At 34.4% G+C, this 19,354-nt stretch overlaps 1 protein-coding gene across 1 annotated transcript in view; it reads right to left on the bottom strand.

Annotated features, from left to right (window-relative positions):
• Trps1 (transcriptional repressor GATA binding 1) overlaps positions 1–19,354 on the bottom strand; it is a 233,410-nt gene that overhangs the window by 141,237 nt on the left and 72,819 nt on the right. The gene's annotated exons all lie outside the window — the stretch shown is intronic.

Genomic DNA, 19,354 nt, shown 5'->3' on the forward strand with positions numbered 1-19,354 from the left:
GCTGAAGTCTGACAGCATATATAACTCTCAGAAGGAGATGGACATCAAAGATGGTTCATACAGCAGAGACACTAATTGGAAGCCTGTCATATGAGTGGGTCTCTTTTTACTTAATTGAAATGGAAAAAATGACAATGCTTTTTTGAATAATTACTAAACATACTGGAGTTTCCTGTTTTGATTTTATTTTCCATTTGATGAGCCTGTGCTTTCATACATATATTAGTGAGCTCTCTTTAATACTACAAAGGAATCACATTGTAAATATAAACAAAATGAAAACATTTCACCTGATTTTCTCAGCTTCTGAAATTTGATGGAAAACGCAGGTACCTGAGCTGAGAATGTGATCCTATGAGCAAAAGCAATATAACTTAATGGTAGCTTTAGTACCTGCAATGACAACTGAAGCCATTCAACAATGCTAACAAAACTATTTGGTGCAGTAAAAATAACAGCACCAAGAAAAGAGAAGCACTGTGCTATATTGTTTTGATTTCACTAAAACCCCATTATTTCTTATCACAACAAATTATAAGAATTCAAACCATTTGCTTGAAACTTTGAGGGAGAAAAATTTCTACATTCTTTTAAGAACAACACTACCTGTACTGCTACTGTGATATGAAGTTTGATATGTACCTGACCAAATGCTGTTTTAAAAGCCAACAATACATGATGAATTATGGACATATCTACTCACCCACACTCCATCCTTTGATACTAAGAAATCTGTGCATAGGAAAGAAAGATGGGCAGAGAGAGTGACAGCGAATCTGTCCCTACATAGGGCCCATGGGTTTAAGGTACTAGAGGATGACCAGCACATCTGCACATAACAGAGGATTCAAGGCAACCTCCAATCTGTAGATGGGCTGCCCTGGTTTGAACAACATGAAGTTACCAATCAAATGACCCACAGGCAGAGCAGTAAAAATTGTGGAAAGAAGACGCGATAAAGCCTTTTCAAGCTTGGGAGCAAAGAGGAAAAGAGTTGACCTATTGCTCAAGACCAGTTGGTAGGATAGAAAAAGGAGGTGATCTAGGTCTCCAGAGCATCCACACAGAGCAGAAAGACCCTAGATGATTCCAGGTTACATGACACCAAGGGAATGGCCACGCCAAGGTAATCAAATCTATGATTTCTGATTTTTATGTTGCTGTTTTTACTTTTTTTTTTTTTTTTAATAACCAGCTGGCACTCTTTAAGGCCAGAGGAAATGTGAAGAATGGCAGTGTTCCCGAAATCAGAGAAGAATGAGGAAAAACCAGAATGTCATCACTTTTACCACTTGTTCTTCAAAATATGGACAAAGACTTCACTAACTGACGACAACTCAATCTCCAGACTATCTGGAAACACTTAAGACACCTACGAAAGCTACAGTAAATCTGGGATGGTCATGTATTTTTAGTTTGCCCAAATGTTTAGCGAGAAATAAATTTTTCCAAAAGATAATTAAAAATGGATTAGTACCTATCACAATCAAATAGTCCTGTGAAAGGAAGAAAATAAGATGATAAATGGAGACAAAATTTGGTTCTGGACACTAAGATAAATTCTAGGGTTCAACACCTGGTGAAGTACATGGAATAAGCATTCCTGCACCACATTTGAACCATTTCAGTCTCTGTTTTGTATCCTAAACCACCCTGGATATGTTACACACCTGTGGAAATATATTTTTTTTATCCTGAATATTTTATTCCATTGAAAGGAAAGTCTGGATGACACAACCAAGCTGTATGTATCAGTTATAGCCAGGATGTACTTGCTCTGAGGACAGAGATAGATGGATAAAAAGATTCAGCACATGTAGAAAATAAGTGGCTCCAACAAATGCCATCAAGGGAATAATATATCACTACAGACAGAAAAGTGCAGTGTAACAATTCGAAGTGTAACAATTCCCAGTTACAGACATACTTTTTCCACATGTTGATTCTTCTTTTCTAACTACCTTGCCATTCTGACCCAACAAAAATTGAATGGACACAATATCAAATTCGATGCTGTTATGAGAATTGGGAGAACAATTTGGCATTGCCTGTCCACATTTTCAGGTACATACTCTTTGACAGAGCAATTCCACTTCTAGGAATTTGGCCAAGAAGGATCTGTGAACACGCAATCTTTGACAACACTATTCCAAAGATAAGGAAGTGGAAAAGAATTTTTAAGAATATAAAAAATATATTTTTTTTCTGTATAAAAAGGCTTCCTTTATATTCAGAAACATTCTAGTAAGTGACAGAAACAGAATTGGAATAAAACATTGGTACACTTAAAAGTTCTCAATGGCTTGCTAACACAAAAATCGTCTAAAAATCTAAAGCATATAGCCTTGTCAAGAAGAGTGCCACCCAGTAGGTCATACCTATGTCATCTGGGCAGAAGAGGAAAACCTACTCGAGGCACCTCTTCTTACCAAAGTGGACTCTCATGCAATCCCTGGTTCGCTTGGGTCCTTACTGTACCATCCACAAAGTTGATTGGATTCCCTGCACTTCCTGCAGCTTTCAGGGAGGCTGAAGAGTAGAGGCAAAATCCTCCTTAAGCATTCATGATGTAGCTGGGATTAAAGGATCGGACACAATGACCTTCTAGTTCAAAGTGGCTGTGGTTTAATTCCTCTCATGCACAGAGTTTTAAACCAGTTGTGTTCCTTTCAGAGAACTTAACTTCTGAATGCCTTCATGCTTTCATTAAAATTGAGTAGCAAATGCTCAACATCACAGTGATGCTCAGAGGATTCACTGAGATGACGCTGTTAAGGTAGGTGCATGGTATCCTTTACCACATTATCAGTCAGCATGTAATCATCATAATACCGAATGTTCTCTTTTTCTTCTTCTTTCTAAACTCTACAAGGTTAAATAGGATTTTCAAAATGCAATTTGCCATAGAATGGTTAACAAATGAACACTATGTTAAAATAATAGATTGTTCTTTACTTCTAGTTAATTTATTTGGAAAGTTGATCTTTTATGTTCTATTTTCTGGCAAGATAAAAAAAATGTACCAGTGCTTTAAAAAATGCATCAAAAAGATTCTTATCCATTAATGACTATTAGGGGGGGAAAACACTACAAATAAAAAGGGATCAAAATTTCACATAGTCTCACATCTCTAAACAGACATTGAAATTTAGTGAGTCTATAACTTCAACCATATCAGCAAATATACTCCTTTTACTAGGACAATCAATATAATCCCAATTAAAATATTCTGTAAAACTGCCTACAGTATTCCAGTTTGAAATAGCTTCTACTGAAATAGACTTTCCTGCCACTCTGATTTAGCATCTCACTTTCCCTTATCAGCAGATGGCAAGCCAAGTACTATTTAAATCCATATGTCTTCCATAGGCATAGTTCAAATACTGAATAAAAAGATGAACAAATGTTTTAGAGCTAATCAGATTAGCCTTTAAGTGAAAAAAGCACCGAAATGGAGTTTCATTTCCTGCAAACGACTTTTACTACATCACACTGAGATGAATGAAGGAGTTACATCCCTGTAAGCCACCCAGACAAAAATAACTAAGTGTACACAACAAATTACGGCAAAGACTTTCCTGACTTTTGTTATTTCTCTATGAATCTTTCCTCTTTGCCTGAACTCCAGTCCTCAAAAGCAATGAATCTGGTACCAGAGAGATATTACAGTGTAGTCACAGTTCAATATCAGGACTAAGAAGAACAGAATAACTCGCCAGCTGTATCTCTATATAGCAAACCCCTTTCCTACTTCTTTCTCTCTAGTATTTACCACTGGAAGAACAAAGCTGCCTGCCTTTATAAATCTCGGTTTCATATGCAATCTGAAGTTTTACACACCTCTGTTAGGTAAGGAGATGAAGATGAAGAGGCTGGGTTTGTAGTATAAACATTAGAAACATTCCTGAGTTCACAGAAGCTTTCAAACTTTTCCTTCTAAGTCTGTCTTCAGCAAGTCAGTTGCTACAGGATCAAGGAATGGTATTGACAAATACCTTTCTCTTTTTCATATCACACCCTCCGTGCTACAAACCTTTAAGTCTCACAAAATGTTCAAGATAAACAGTCTCACTGTACGCTTTCTCTTGAGCCCAGCACCTAATATTCTAAAATATTTCCCTTCTTTAGAAGGCAGCAGTACAGAAGAGTGGTGAATCTTGGAGAATCTTCCTTCATATTTTAGGTTCAACAGTGATTGCTATTGTGCCTATAAATTAATAAAATAGTTGTGCTGAGGACTGATTACATTCAACCAAAATGAAATGTACAGTTAATTTTTTTAAAAAAAGAACTTATACTGTTTGAAGAAAATGAAGTTTGGACTCATGAGTTAAAAAATAAAACGTTTCAGTTTTGCTGGAATTTGGAAAGACTGGAAGTGCACTGGCAGATTGCTCCCCTAGATTGCTGTACCAACAAATTTTATGAACCCTGAGAAATCTTTGCTTCACCAGATAACTCACAAAGAGTCTCAAATTTAAAAAATGCTCTAGTAAAGTTCAATTTTTATTTTTGCATTAACCTAAAATTGCTGATTGCTCTTTTTTCCAAAGCAAGCCACTCACTAAATAATATCCTATGCTAAAGTTATTGAAACAAATGCACAAAATTTATTTATTCTTTCAGTTCCTAAAAAATTCAATTATTAACCAATTTTCAATTATAAATTTAATGATTGAAGAATGATCCAAACAGTTTGACAGCCATATAGAAATTAAAAGGTGATTTTACAAATTTTAAAAATGCCTTCTCACAAAAATTCAAGTAAACATATATTAATTCTACACCTCCTAAGAGCCAGGCAGCTGGGCAAAAAAAAAAAAAAAAAAAAAAACAGAAATTTAAAAATGGCATAATCCTAACCTCTCAGAAGTTCACTATAATTAAAGGGAAGAAATTCACAAATGGATGAATGATCAGATCTAGTATTTGCTGTTTCTCTCATTGTGTCTCAATGTCCCTTGACTTTTAGAGGGAACCCCCCCACACACACACACACATACTTTAACAGACTTTCATTTCAAGGCCAACACTGCAACAAGACTTATACTTTCAAGTATATTTATACTTTCAAGTCATAAGTATAGGGGTGCCAGTTCGATCCCATGGGGGGAGCCCAAATCACCATGTTTGTTTCATTAAAAATAGAACACCCAAAGATTTTTTATTTTTGAGCCTAAATATTGTGCAGTCAACGTGCTCTGTCATGAAAAGGTCAGAGTTTGGGCTGATCGTATGGATTGAGCTTGTGAGTTCAAGTGTGAACATTTCCCAACTGCATTATAGCTGCTGCCTAGTTCTGAGACTTTCATCTTCCTATAGTTTGGTTAGCTATTACAAATCAAGTACAGATTGATCACATAGATGATTTGGGTTCTTAGTCCTGCATGTTTTGAAAGAGCCAATTAAGAGCAATCTAGATATAAAATTTAAAATGTTTATTTTTTAAAAATGGGAATTTGTACACTCAGGGCAGCTACTTTACTTTTAAAATGATTATGTCTTCACACAAATTTAAAAAAAAAAAATCATCACATGACAGCGTGTGGCTGATTTTCTAAAAGACATTTCAATTTGTACTTATTACAACAAAACTAAAGAAAAAAACCCTAATTTATTTTTCCCCTAACATTAAATGGATAAGTAGACTAGTAAAAAGACATAACGAGATCTATCTCTTAGATCCAAATTGTTTACAAGAACTGAAAGCCTTAAAGCTTGGAAGATTTTAATCAAGACTTCCATTAACCCCCTACCAATATCCTAGGGATTGGAGGAATTTTAAACAAAAGGGAAAGTAGAATGCTTTTAAAATGACTTAATGTAATACAGTATTACGATACATAACCATTTTAGCCATTAACAACAGGTGACATATCACAGGCAAGCATTTCTTTTTCTTCTCATGATAAAATAAGACATTAAAGAAGACATGAAAATGAGCCACTGGATTAAATCTAACAAAAATGATAAATAAATAAATAAGAACACCAATATATAAAACTAAAATATGACAGTTATTATATATAATGACTCAATCACATAAGCAATTGTATACACAGTATACATTTGTAAATGATTTCAAGGAATTTTCATGTATATTTGTCTTTGAGCATATGTATGTAATGACCCTTGAATATCCATTTTCTATTCTAAGGAAGTTTACTCCTCTCTTTTGGTTTAGTGTGTAATAAGACATGGAAGCATGCATATTTCTGGAATCCTATCAATTACGAAAGAAGGTTGACATACACAGAGGAGCTTCAAATTTTATCTCACAGATGTCAAAATAGCATATTTCACAGATGGGGGGCTCCCCAACTATAGCATATCTCTAGCTGGAGTAATAAAGCTCAATTTTTACTTGAATTTTCTATATACTTGTGTACTTTAATTATTCCTTAAATTTTCCAGACATTACTTTTCAAGGACCAGTGGATAAGGTACCAGTTCCAGAAAATCTTTCTTGATGGTTGAATCAAGGGGTCATTTCCTCCTTATTTTGTTTCACTCCATGGCACCTGTCACACCTTCTCTTGTGCTATACTCAATTTACCAAATATCATCTTCATTAGTATTTTGAAGAAGAATTAAAAGAATTGGTGTCCACGGTTTGTCCATGTTTACATCACTTCAAGAATATTTTGTACAAACTAAGCTTTCCATTTATATCCGATTATCATATAATTATGTATTCATTATATAATTATTTATTCATTATTCCTATTCTCAAAAGGACATACTCTTTCTAGCTATCCACTAAATAACTTCATCTGAATGCCCTGCAAACTTTGTATAAAATCAGCTTCACTCATTATTTCATCCTCACTAAAAAGTCCATTGCATTCATTCAAAAGAAATATAGTAAAGAGTATGCACTTTGAAGGCAGACTCCTGGCACATGATCCAATTTGCTGGGTGACTTGGGGCAAGTTACTGAACATCTATAAAGTTATTTTTCCTCTGTAAAATGGAATTAAAATAGCACCTGCTTCAAGGGGTTACTGTAAGGTTGAAAATAAGTCACTACAAATAAAGAGCAGAGCCCAGCCCAAAGTCAAGTGTTTCATAAATGTTAGATATTCACCTCCTCTTCCAATCATCTAAAAAACAAAGCCACATTTTAGTCTCTCATATAAACCTTCCTAACTCTTCAAGATTCTACATATAGCATATATACACAGAAGTCATTTTATATTTTCCCTATCCTATTTTGTAGATGCCCTGTTATCGCTAATAAGGTAAGGGATCAGACAACTAACTCATCTTCCTCATCCCAACCCTGTCTACCTACCCCTCTTGCAGGCCATCTTACGTAAAATGTCATATTAACCTTATTAAAGGTTTGATCAAGTTATCTTTGGCCTGGAAACCAGGATGGATCCCTATATCCTTCTAAAATAAAATGTTCTAAATAAGCATTGAGAGACTACCCTATCCAATATGTCAAGTCTAAGCTCTTTAAGTGATACCACACACAATTTTCCAACAAGCTTTTCTTCATCCTGAAAATCCTAGGCTGATCTCACAGTGTCTCTTCTCTTGTATGGCTTGCCCTCCCTGCTATCACATTCACCTGCTAAAAGTTCATCCAAAAACAACTCAGAAGATGTCTGTGGCAACTAAACTTATTCTCTAAATTAAATGTGATCTGTTATTTAAACACCCATAGTTGCTCTCCTCTCCCCTGACCCCTTTTATGAAAGTCTTTTTATGGAAGTATTAAGGCTGTCTTGATACCTGTCTTTCACCTAAAACCAACTATGTATTAATGGAGGGCAGGTAACTCCATTGACTCATCTTTTACCTTTTATACAGTCTGCATGTTTCCTGATACCTGATAAGAGCTAAATAAATATTTATTGAACATCAAGAAGATGTACCAGGGAACAACTCTACAAAGTTACCCTTTGCTTTTTAAATTTCCTATTTCTTTCAAGTCTAGATTAAATTGGTCTGGTTATATGTTGGTTCTCTGAAAACAAATCCTGAATGCTGATAAGTATTAACATATTTAAATTTGTACATACACAGTGTGCATTCAAATCCCACAAACAGTGGTATATATGTTGTTATAATTTCACAAAGAAACATAACTAACTTCAAATGTTCTGAAAAGACTTTGTATACAGCAATATGCTGTGTGAAAATGCAAGTGGGAAGAAATGGTGTACAGAATGGTCTTCTACTTTTCCCTTTAACACCTGATTTCCCACTCTTACATTTCACTGAATAGCTGTTGGCATCAACTTTCTGGGATCAAAAAATACATTAAGAAACTTTTTTGTGAATTTATAACCCTACAAGATTCATTTCAGTATATTACACTTTTGAGATATTCGCTTAATGTCAAGGTGACTAAGGAATCTTCCTGACAACTATTACAGTGAAATAGACACCTGACTGATCCTTTACTGGTGCTACAAAACTACATTTTATTCAACCACCATAGTTATTAATGGCTTCCCAATAATAATGTTTAAAGAAAATGTTAGGATTTTATTTCATAACTACCACAGTGAGGTAATTCTAACTGATGAAAGTCAACAAATGATAGTTTCCTGTTTCCCAGGAACACACATCCATGGCCTGATAAAGGGACCTATGCTTGCTAATAAACTCTTCGACTGTGTCATCCCACAGAGGAGTCTAATTACAGGGATACCAATTCTAACCATTTAAAATTGCAAACAAGAAGCAATTATTCAACTACAAAGATATACAATGGAGCACTATTTTTAATAGCAAAAATTGGAAATAAATGTCCAACGACAAGGAATCAATCAACATCTTCTCTAGGAAAAGTAGAATAATATATAATGAAATAGTATGACATCAAAAAATGTGATGTAGCTGAATATGACGATGTGGAAAATATTTATAATTTATTATAAAGTAAAACTAAAAGCTGCTTCATAGTAATCACATAAATCTGTTTGTTATTTGTACGTTTAGGTTTCTGTGTGTGAGATTGTGCTTGTGTATGTCCACAAAAGAATACGTTGAAAGTACTGTGTTTGCATTTTGTTCCTTTTTTTGCTTATTTTTAGTTTCTCAAGTGCCACTTACGAATGTATGTTTTTAATGGGAAAGAAAAAAACCAAGACATACTAATTTTACATCTTTCTCTTTTCCTAGATACTCTTCAATTTCCTTCTCCACTTTATCCCCAATCTCACCCTAGAGGCCACCTCCTCTCCTGAAAAATCACAGGAGCAAAGTAGAAATATGGTCACTTTCATCCTGACCACCCATACTTCAAATAATTCATCCATGAATAATGAGATATTAACTCTGAAGGGACATAAAAAACTAAGATAGGTTTATAGTTTTAAGATTTCAGTGGGATGAAACTGAATTATTCACATCCATTAAAAAGAGTTTGAATGATTCACAGCCAATTTTATTTTTATAATTGTAATGAAACAGCTGGGATCAGAGTCTATTCATGGACTCATAAGAAATTTGCACCCCACCTACTAAAATTAGTTTCTGCATCCAAAATTCTGATTTGAACATCTGACTGTGAACAAAACAGGCACCATCACTCAATGCCAAGAAACTGAGGAGACAGACTTAAAGCATGTCATATTCTCACCAGACTTATTTTATTTCTCATTGTGCATATTTCACTTTATTTCCATTCATAAGCAGCCCCCAATAACATGAGTCTTGAAACATGGTTATTTCCAAAGAATGAGTTTTCTTGTGTAAATGAAGACCAAAGAATATATATTTTTAAGATTTTCAGATTGTATGTGTGACAGTTACGGATTCTTAGACATTAGAAGAAAGTCACATTTAAGAACTTCTACTTGAAATGTATGGCATCTCTTTGGACACCAGGATCACCAAGTCTAAAATATAAGATTTTTGTCTTAAAGTTGCCTCAGGTGTCAATTCACACATCTGAGTGTTTAAGGTTTCACAGGAAATTTACATGGCTCACTGCAGAATATGCAATTTTGAAGAAATTTGAGCAACTGCATACTTCAACCTCTGTCAATTTTCCAAATCAGGAAACAGTGCATAAGATTGAGTGACTCACCCAGGGTCACTCAGCCATTAGTCACAAAATGAGTCTAGAACTCAGAGTCTCCTTTCCTCCAGTCCAGTGCATTTTCCACTATATCACAAGGGAAGATTAAAAAAGAAAATATAAAACCTAGTTTTACCAGAAAATAAAATCCAGTCAAGTCTGAACCACAGTTAGTGTGTAAGGTGAAACATCTCTTAACTGGAGCCTCAAAGGGCTGAGCACACTACTAAAAAGTAATTAGAATATATTTTGAAACTTTCAGAAATATCTAAATCCAGGGTGATTTTGAGGCAAACTCTGATAAAACCATCCTGCAATCACACAGCACAAAGTTATTCCGTGCATCTGAGCTGAGTAATTCATCTGTAGACTATATACTACCCATCCTGATATTTCACATTTCAAAAACCTCCAACTTTCTTTGAATTAGTTATATAATTAAGGCAAAGTGGATGGATTTTGCTTAATTATCAAGGAACTATTGGGTTATAAATCTGACATTAGGAAGAATTAGATAAGATACCTCCTATTAAATGGACAGTACTATCTTCAATTATAACATGCTTTGCAAACATAAAGGCATATAAAAGTTGAGTAAGTAAAAGGATTTCATTTTTAACTGTGTAAAAGAAGAAACATCAACAGTCCCAGAATGACTCTTTTCTTTAACAAAGGAAATAATTAGTTTTAGGTAAAGTGAATATCTCTCTCAAATGTAACATGTAAATTTTCAGATTCCCATATATAAGCCTGGTTTAACTTCCTATTTTCATAAAGGTATGATATGACCTAAGTCTCTACAATTTTTAGCATATAAAAAGCACAAACACAATGTTAATTGAGAAAGCATTCTTGTTGGCTCTTTCAATACTTCATTAATAAAATAACAAGGAATATTCTGAGATTCTGAAAATCACATCAAATTAAAAAAAACTTTCTAATGGAATATACATATATATACACATATACAGAGAGAGATATGTACATACACATACATACACATACACATATACAAGTAAAAGTAAAGGTCATTAAATGATATCTTTGAAAAAAAAAAAAACAAAAAAAAAACAAGTTCCAATCTCCTTAACTCCCTCAAAGCCCATGCATCCAACACACAAGATAAAAACTTTAAAACTAGGTTGAGAAATGCTTAAGGGTAGCAAAACTGTCATCCACCAAGGCATAGTAAAAACAAGGGAAAAAAAAAAAAAAAGAGGCAAGCCTGTTGGTGGAGACTGCTTTCACTTAAAACACTTAAACCAACTCTGCTTAGGAAAACCGGGCCTGCTTGAAATAAATTTTCTCTGCATGTGCAATATAAAATAAGCATATTAAACCAAATACTGGCTACTGGGCATATATTACAGTCTATATAAGTAATAAGAAGCAGCTCTTAAAGATTACTATTTGTTTTTCTGTGAATTCTTTCTGAATTTTTCACATTACCAGTAAATAAGTCAATGTACAGTTTAGAAGATACTCCCTAAATATTTCTAGGATGTAATTCCCCCTGCATTTTTTAATGAGCCGATTTTTTTTCTACCTTGAAGACTACCGCTTTAGATACCACAGAGTTGATCATTACCTTTAGTTATAAGTAATGTATTCTCTCATATAAATAAGTGGAATTAGGCTGGGTGTGGAGGTGCTTGCCTCTCATCCAGCAACTTAGGAGGCTGAGCAGGAGGACTGCATGTTCAAAGCCAGTCTGAGCAATTTAGCGAGACCCTTATCAAATTAGTGAGACTGTATCTCAAAATAAAAAACATAAATAAATAAACAAAGAAAACCGGAATTATACTGTAAGAAATTATCCTAAGGAAATGATAAACAATGAAATAATATGTAGAAGAAGGTTCATTAAAGTGTTCTTTATAAAAAAAAAAAAGGTAAATGTTTACCTTTTAAACATCAATTCAATGCCAGACTTCAAAGATAAAAAAAAAAAAAAGTGTTCTTTATAATTAAAAATTGGAAGTAGCCTAAATGTTCATCAATAGGGGATGTGTTGAATATATTGCACTATTGTGAAATATATCTGTGAATAAGAAAATATATCCTCAATATATCAAATTAAAAATCAGAATTATAAAACAGGTACATAATCCTATACTTGAGTAAACTACATCTTTATACATAATAGATAAATTACAAGCCAAAATATGAACAGAAAAGTACTTGTGGGTTGGAATTCATTAGTGGTTTTCATTTTCTTTACAGTGTTCTCCACTACCTCTTTTGCAATAAACATGCATTATTTGCATAATTTCAAAATGCTCCTTTACTGTTTTGTTCAGACACACATAAAAAATGTGGATGTTTAGATGAAACAAATTAACTCTAAAATTGTAGGAAGTTATCCAAGCATTTATTAGCAAATCATAGCAAGCCAAAGAAGGTTACGCAATGATTATGAGCAGGGACTCTGGAGTTTGATGGCCAAGGCCAGAATTCTCTGCCATTACATGCATATGACCTTGGGCAAATTACTTAATCTCTTTGCCTCAGTTTCCTCGTCTAAATAAAATGGATAATGATAGTTTCAAGCTCAAATAGTTTTAGTAAGGACAAAAGAATTGAGCCAGTAATAAATTAATAGAAAGGCAGCAAACTTTTAATGCTAGCAATTGAAACACTAAACTATTTAGCAATCAATTGTAAAGATTCACCTATTTTCACAAATGCTTCATTTGTGAATGCTTTCCTGTGTGAATTTTCTAAAGTAGTTTTGTCTTATTCATTGAGAATTCAAATTAGATAGGTAATACTTTGTGCTAACCAATGAATTATAAGCTAAGCTCAGAAAGTTAATTCTCTGCCAACAGATTATTTTATGGGGTTTTTATCTACCAAAACTTCTTTTTAAAATCATGGCCAAATATAAGTCTTAAATACTACATTTTAAGCTAAAAGTAATTCTACATGGAAGTGCAACTCAAAAAACAGTATTTTTATGGATCTCATCATTTTCTCCCCATCAAATACTGATCTCACCAAAAATTCATTTAAAAAATATTTATATTTGTATTGACAGTCTCATGAAAGTTTGATTCACAGTTAGCAAAATTATTAAGTATATTTTGTTTAAAAAAAATCCATATATCCTGCTGGGTACAGTGGCTCATGCCTGTAATCCCAGCAGCTCAGCAGGCTGAGACAGGAGGATTTTGAGTGCAAAGCCAACATCAACAACAGTGAGGTGCTAAGCAACTCAGTGAGATGCTGTCTCTAAATAAAATACAAAATAGGGCTGGGGATGTGGCTCAGTGGTTGAGTACCTCTGGGTTCAATCCCCAGTACCCAAAAAGAAAATCTATATATCCTTAGCATTGCTTCTCCAAATTGAAAAGAGTCTGTCCAAACTTCACTGAAACTCTTTGCATCTCTTTGTTCTAATGACACAACTAGATGCAGCAGAATCCAGTCTGCCAGCTTCCTTGCTTCCTTGAGCTAACTGGTACACCAGCCTAGTAAGCAACACCCTTGCCTATCAATACTTAAAGTTCCTTAACGAAGTGTATGGGAAGGGAAAATAAAACAATATGACAAAAAAAGACATTTTTTACTTTTTTGGTGGAAACAAAAAAAAAAATCCCAGATAAAAATTGTTTGTGGCATTTTAGGTAATCCCCACTCCAAATCCATTCATCAAACTATGTTCTATCAGAAAAATATGACATTTGATGTCAGGACTATGTACCCCTGGCTGACATACTTTTGAGTCCTTCTGCACCTGTCCTCCTGAGCATGGGCTCTCTTCTGTATAGTCTTCCCTTCCAACATCTAAATAGGCTCAATAATGGCTTCCTTTGGGGCCCTGGTATCTCCTAATTCAGGCAGTCTGTGATGAAAACGAAGCTGTGTAAAAGACATTTATACAGGAAATAATGAATAGATAGTACGCTAAAGGATAGCATCTCACAGTGACTACCAACCTACAGCACAATTCACTAAGATATATCTGCTTCCCCTGCCTTAGAAACCTGGGACAACAGAACTATGCCAGATCTTACAAACAGTCTAGGTTACAACAAAGAGGGGGAGGAAAGTGCTTCTAAAAAATATTTGGGTCAATGGAGCCAATTTACAAAGTGAAAGTTGATTATGAGAAAATCCAATTAGTCAAACCAATAAAACTCAACCTACGTATTGAATTGGTTTTAGTTGTTTCCTACCATCAAAAGGGGTATTATCAATGTAAAAGATGAATAATCAAAAAGAAAAAAAATGCTATCTAAATTCTATTTATTATAAACAAAATGGTCTTATTCACTATTACACATAACCAATGCAATGTGTTGAATGCATTGAGGTTTTTTTTTTTTTTTTTTTTTTTTTTTTTTGGTACTGGGGATTGAACTCAGGAGCACTCAACCACTGTCCCACATCCCCAGCCCTATTTTGTATATTTTATTTAGAGACAAGGTCTCACTGAGTTGCTTATTAGCACCTCACTTTTGCTAAGGTTGGCTTTGAACCCCTGATCCTCCTGCCTCAGTCTCCGGAGCTGCTGGAATTATACGCAAGCACCACTGCACCCAGCTATGCCTTGTTTTCTTAAAACTAAAATGTATTTGGTGTGACTCTTAACTTATCCTTAATGAATGTCAACAGAAATGCAACTATTTAAGGTAGAAGCACAGAAACACACAGGATTAGTTAATCTCTGGATCCAATAAGTAGTTTTTAACAGTTTATTTTTTACTTAGGCAAATAAAATATTAACTGCTACCTAAAGAGAAACTTAAAATCAGTGTTTCAGAGTCAGTGATTAGAAAGGTATATACTTCCCATTTTTCCTAATATAGGCTATTCTCTTCCGAATTAGACACAGGTATTGTAACAGTTTCAAAGGGATCAAGAAAATGATTATTGACATCAACGTGAAGTCAACAGAACCTACATGATGACTTCAATTATTCCCTTATTTTCATTGACTATAAAGCAAAACAATGCGTATCACTTTTCACTGGAGACCATCTTTAGTTTAAAAAGTTCCTGTGGTGGTTGCAAAGGCATTCAGCACTCCTGCTTGTTTGAACTGCTGTTTGGCTGCCAATGGACTGTCCCCAAAAGAACATTTTTGCATCTCAATAGAAGGTCCGGTATCAACAATCTTTAAACTATAAATTTAACAAGGCGGCTAAAGAAAGAGGGAAATAGCATCTGCATTGTACTGTCTTGGTATCACATTTTCAAGATGAACACATCATCAGACTACCTTCATTTATCTAGCACTTTGCATCTGAGGATCTCAAATGGCCTGACAAACATTAATTAACTGAGTAGCACAACACTCCTGTGGGATGGCAGGCAGGAGGAGTCTCTGTAAGAGACAGATGAACAGAGTTCCTGGGAGGCCCTGCCTTTGACAGTCAGTGGCTCAACTTGGAACCCAACTCCCACAGGCCCATGGCAGCACACATCTGAAATCAAGCAGTGTAAAATGTACATGTTAAAACTGACAAACTTTCTTGAATAAATTTACTAGGAAATCAAAATCAGTTTCAAAGAAGTTTATTTCCCCAAGGGTGCACTGGAGAAAGTAGCCTAATAACTTGAGTGTTAGAGCCCATGGAAAAATGTGAGCCTGAGTTATGTGGCTGTGACATTCTGTTTTGACAAATGACAGGGAGGTATTTACCTGAATATTAACTTGCCATAAGTGGCCCCATACAGATGCACTCATTAAACTTATAATTATTTCATTATCGAATGAAAAGTCCACCTGATGTTGGCAAAATCTTTGTGAAATTTAATGAACATTTTTTGTCCCCATTCCTGTGGTTGTCAGATGAAAGATTATAAAGATTATAACTTTCTGTGTAATAAAATTTAATCTAGAAATTCCACTGCAATAATGAAATCCAGAATTGATCATTCAGGCAACTATAAGACTAGAACAGTTACATCTGCACAAGAGCTTGTCTAAAAATAAACAAATACATCCCTTTGTGTAATTATACATTATAGAAGAAACTAGTCAGCAAAGGATATAAAACTGTGCATGAGTCTGGACTACACCATATTACAACAGTTTAAAATGAAAAAGAAACATCTATTGGAAAATATAAAACTAACTGACTTTTACTTTTAGCACAAGCAATATTAGATATTTTAGCCTCTTAACAAAACCAAATTTTAAAACACTTGATTATCAAAATATTAAGCTTTCATGACCACATTCACAAGCTTATACATCTAGAAGATAAGATCTCTTCCATAAGATTTTAAACAGCATAAAGTTATTATAGAAGAGCTTGGACTGTTTCTAGCAGAGATTCTAAAAGTTTTAATATTTCTCCCTACTCATAAAAGAAAATATTCAAAAGATTTCATAGAAATAATGTGGTTACTATGCAACAAAAACCCTAGTTTTCACAAAGCATTTTACAATATAGAGTTTCACTTACTCACCCTTCCTCACACTCAAAGCACTAGAATCAACACAGGTGATATGCACAACTTAAAATTTTTAACAAGATCACTTTTGTTCTAAAAATAAGGGGAAAATAGAGATGAAATAAAAACACATATAAATGATCTGCTACTTAACACAAAATTAAAAGCCAAACACTGATCTAGGAGATAAAAAGAAAAGAAAGGAAAAAACTATAAATGCTAATGAAAACCATTTTGAAATTTTAGCTCTTCATCTGATTGTATTTTCTTCCTCACTTTCAAAAGTACAATAAACTATCATGACTAAAACTATTCAGCATACACACACACAAAAAAAAAAAAAAAACACCAGAAAGACTAATATTCTGAAAGCAACATTTTAACTGTGTCCTTTGTAACATAATCTACTTATGTTCATTTAACTCTTTAAAAATATTTCCATTATTTACCTGATAGTGTTGATTATTTTAAATCAATGTTTTCTAATAGACAATTTTTCATACTTAATTGTTCATATCACTCTGAACAGTATTTAAAAATGAAAATTAAGTTTTGCCTTTTAGTATCAGAAATACTATGTATAAAAGTATTTACTAATCACATGCTCAATTAATGCTATGTTGAATGTACTATTTAATAAAAAAAAAACTTTTAAAACCTTGTATTTCCCATTTCTTAATTTGCTTACTATTTCTGAGTAAATGTGTCCAGCAGCAAAGCAGTTAATTGCATGTTCCACTCTAGTATTTAAACTCAAACATGAAAACTGAATTCTATCTTTACACAGACCACTGTGTTCTATTAAAGACATGAAAATTATATTTGTATATTTCTGTTGTGTTTATAAATCATTACAGGACCATCACTGATAACAAGACCATTGCAACTACAAAATTAAAGAACATTATTTTTTGCCTTTAGTGAGCATGACTTGCTCTTCTGCTGGATTTTTTCCTTACTGATGAAGGGTAAAGAATTGAGAAGTGTGTATTTCTATAACTTTAAGGATATCAATTTTCACTTCTAAAGTAGAGTTCTTATCAAATTTCCAAACAAAATGGGCTCTTACAGATCAAAAAGCTCATTGGCTAAAATATGTACATGTCAAAAATTTTTAATTCACTTAATAAATTAAATATTGCACAATAAACTAAATTGACTACTCTTTCTAGTCCAAATACCCATTAAACTGGTGATTTCCCAGAGCACTACTCAAATGTGAAATGTGAATTTTTAAAGATTCAATTTTTACTAAATTCACAGAATGACTCAAGCCTCTTTTTAACATGTGTGCGAGTACTCCCTGGAATTTAGCAGATGATAGCCTTTAAAGATCACAAATCAGAGGCCTACAAACTTGGCTCTTCGTTGCTGAAGATTTCCTACCTCAGCAGCTAAATGTGGAGGAACTGAAAAGACAGTTGAAATGGTGCAACAGAAACTCAGAGTGAGGGAATTAAGGAAGTGGAGGAATTGAGAAAAACAATTTTTTAGAAAAGTACTGTCACCCCGGCTTGCTCAAAAAAAAAAAAAAAAAAAAGTCACTACTTGCTCAGGTGTTTTACTCCACTGCTCGATCAACTATTATTCCAAGTTTACAGAGTATACAGAAGGTGACAGAAAAAAACTGATATGCCAGAAATGGTCAAAAAAGTTGCCAAATAATCTGGCAGCAAATGTGGATGGCACAGATGAGAACAATTTTTGGTGGAAGCAGAAGGGAGGGGACTCTTGGGGTGCAATGGGAGGCACCCAGGTAGACCAACTCTCAAGATCTAACAAAAATTAACAAAGCCCAGGATTCTGCATCCCTGTCTTACCAGCAGAAGCCAGAAGGGTCACATGAGACCAGAGGAGTATGGACATGCTAAGAAAACAATGGGTATTTACAGTTAGACAAATGTAACTCCATATGTAGTGATTTGAAGGAGGTTTCCTGAACTGCACCCTCCCTTCAAGAGAACAGAAACTACTTCTTTCTACAATTATGTATAACAAATCTGTTCCTTCTGCAAAAAGTCTTTGTTTCTCAGTGTATGAGGGGCATGCCTTCTTCTGTATTCAAGGCCTTCTGTTAGCTCCAGGGCATCACTAGAGGGAGGGAAAGTAACACTTTCATAATTAACCATGCACCTCTAAGGCCCGCTTCTCAGCTCAACTACAGAATACCTGAGAAGCACAGATGGGCTTCAGGGGCTCTGCAGGAAATGAGAGCAGAGCCACTAAGCAGACCTGGGAAGAGCAATTTTTCTCTCCAGTATACATCCAGAGAGACCTCAGTGATCTCTAACCCAAGATGCAAGCACTGGGCCGACTGAAGTCTTTCCTAACTGGATCTTTTGTAAAAGATAGCTACTTTCCAATCCTACCTTCTAGACACAAATGAAGCTTTGAAATCATCCAGAAAGCTCAAAACTTTCTCAGCATTAAGGTGAAATGTTGAACTGGCGGTGCCTTAAGCAAAAAGCAAGTATCACTGGGAGTTTGTGAATTTTCAAAAGTCAAAATATTTCTTGATAATGATGAGACTACACAGTGCAAACAGAGAAATAGAGGATCTTTCTCACTCAGAGGTTTTGCTTTTGCTTTACCACAGGGAACTAGGTCTTTCTCCCTAACGGTCCTGATAATATGCAGCGCACAGTACACTTCTGTGTAAGTTCTTCATACCATTCATGTTGAGGTTTTTCTCATCTTTTCCCTTCTTCTTGGCAACAAGCATTGTTATTCGTACACATTTATACTCTGGGTTTAAAAAATAAGACATTTCTGTATTAACATCTTACCCAGGAGTTTACATTCTTAGTGATTTAAATCTCTACTAATGTCCTTATTAACCATATACTGTGTCACACCACCTTAAAATTGAAAAGTCAGTTAGTTTAATGGAACAGATGTGCATCCTTCTGG

The sequence above is a fragment of the Callospermophilus lateralis genome, chromosome 16 (genome assembly GCF_048772815.1).
Source record: "Callospermophilus lateralis isolate mCalLat2 chromosome 16, mCalLat2.hap1, whole genome shotgun sequence".
NCBI classification, from domain to species: domain Eukaryota; kingdom Metazoa; phylum Chordata; class Mammalia; order Rodentia; family Sciuridae; genus Callospermophilus; species Callospermophilus lateralis.